The following is a 2,616-nucleotide window of genomic DNA, read 5'->3' on the forward strand; positions in this document are numbered from 1 at the left end:
ATTAAAAAACCAGAAGATCAACATATAAACATTTAGAAAGCACACAGGAAGAAATCTTTAAAATGAGAGAAATAGGGGCAGCTAGGTGAAGCAGTGGATAGAGCACCAGCCCTGGATTCAGGAGGACCTGAGTTCAAATCTGGCCTCAGAAACATAACACTTACTAGCTGTGTGACCCTGAGCAAGTCACTTAACCCCATTGCCTAACCAAAAAAAAAAAAAGAGAGAGAGAAATAGGTAAAATGGAAAGCAAAAAATATTCTAGAAATTATACACATTGGTTTTAAAGAGCAATTAACAGAGATAGTCATACTGAGTCTCATAGAGCAAAAATGGGTTCTGTATTGTTTTCTCTCTTATTTTACAAAAAAAAAAACAGTAAAAATAACAATAATGAAAGAGAAGCACAACAAATTGGATTATGTAACCAGCCTAAAATTATCAGGATAAATGATACACCTGTTAGCTGTAGAAGGCTAATTCAATAACACATGTCATATCTATATGAGCAGAATCCCCAAAGGAGATGTAGTTCAGGTCTCTCAAGCAGTAAGTCAAAAATGAATTTTAAATCGATCAACAAAAGTACTCTAGAGGACACTTTTCACTTGTTTGACCTTTAATAACCACATGAGCCTGCATGTAGTCCCACTGGATCTTAGAATCCACTCTGAACCACTGACTGAAAAGGGGGGGGGGGAAATGAGAGAAAAATCATAATTTCCAGCCAGTACAGAATTGCTCTGTTAGTGAGCTCCCTTCCTTATTCCTTGTCCAGGTAGCAAGGAAATGGCACCTTCACTGCAGATAGCTAAACATTCTTTAAAACCTATTACACATTCACGGAATAAATGTTTCAGTAATTGAAAGAGTTTTAGAGGTAACAGCAATAACCCCATGAACTCAACCAAATATGTTGACAAAGAATTAGCAAACAAATTGTTTGATCATGTGGATGATTTACAGAAATAGAAGGGTTTATGACAGAAATTCAGCACCAGATTATTACCTGCAGGAATTATTAAAAAAAAAAAAAGACATCCCTAAGGAGCCCAGTATTATCAATGCAAACTATACAAGGAAATTGTAGAAACTAGGAAATGCCTCATTGTAGGTCACAAAAATTTAGCAGCTATTGAAAACCTAGACATAAAGTTATGGCTAGAATTATACATCAGAAGCTCACTATCTTGTATAAACTAACAGATGACAAATTTTCTATAACAAGTAAAGACCCCAAATATACTTGAGAATTCAACAAATGAATTTTCCTTAAACTGGAACATTAGCAGAGACAAAAATGACACCACAACCAACTGGATAACACTGATCCGTACAAATTTAAGAAAAACATTTTGAATAGACATGACCATGCCACATATTCATAATCCCTAAACTGTGAATTAAAAACAACTGTAAAAGCATAGAGACTAAGTGGAAGAACTTAAACCAGTATGAGAATAGGTTTGTTTACAACATCCCAGTCAACCTCTCTGCTACTGGAATTCTCCCAAAGATGTGTTCAGTAAACTTGTATAACATGGGCTTGGACCTCAATACTTATATTCAATTACAAAAAGTGATCCTTTAATCCATTTGAACAACAACCTTCAGAACACGAAACATAAAAGAATAAAAAAAAATAGGAGTGACCTTTGCTAAGTCCATTTCTATCTTAATTCTATCAAAAATGAGAATAATGAGAAAATAAAATTGTAACAATTTATATAATATTTTAAGGTTTATTAAGCACTTTTCTCAGAGCAAGCCCGTAAGGTAAGTAATCAAAATTATGAAAAAAAAATTTATTTTGCCCAGGATTATGTAACCAATAAATAGGAGTCGATACTCAAAATCAGGCTTTGTGGCTCTAGACCTCATTTGTACTGCAATGTGATCAATGCAAATGCCACTTAAAATGAGAATATATACCTCAATATCCTTAGATTACATGTAATATACATATGTATACATACATACATACATTAATGCACACAAAGACATATGTATACCACATCACTCAATAAACCCTTTTGTTGGGGTCATTATGGGAGAGTGTTAAGGAAGAGGAAGAAATAGACTTGCAAATTTAGTTCATTTCATATGAGAAATATTGTAATAAACTTGAAGCTCAAAAGAGCAAGGTTTGGGTATTTATCATCTAAATTTCCTCATATAATAAAACTAATGTTAGTAAAAAGCAAAATACTCACCATCTTGGTGAAATTGAGAAAGATTAAAATATATTATATACATATATATAAATATACGTTTATTTAATGTACCCTTTGGTTGTAACTGTGTGTTATTATATGTTATTTGTGGGTCTTACATTAAGTATAATTACATATTTTTTTCTTTGTTTTGCTTTTTTATTTGTGCATGCTCTATATGTTTGTCAGGAAATTTTTGTTTGAGGTTTCATATGCTAATACACTAATGGCACGTGTTACTTTGGCATGTATGTGTGTAATATGTTCTGCATAGAACTTAGGCAGCTGTACAAAGTGATTCTTTGGATTACATTATGTTTAATACATATAATATTAATAGGAGCATTATATTAATAGTAGTGTAGAACAGCTAGGTGGCACAATAGAGTGCCAGGCCTAGAGC

The sequence above is a fragment of the Phascolarctos cinereus genome, unplaced genomic scaffold, assembly GCF_003287225.1.
Source record: "Phascolarctos cinereus isolate Bilbo 61053 unplaced genomic scaffold, phaCin_HiC Scaffold_5;HRSCAF=322, whole genome shotgun sequence".
Lineage (NCBI taxonomy): Eukaryota > Metazoa > Chordata > Mammalia > Diprotodontia > Phascolarctidae > Phascolarctos > Phascolarctos cinereus.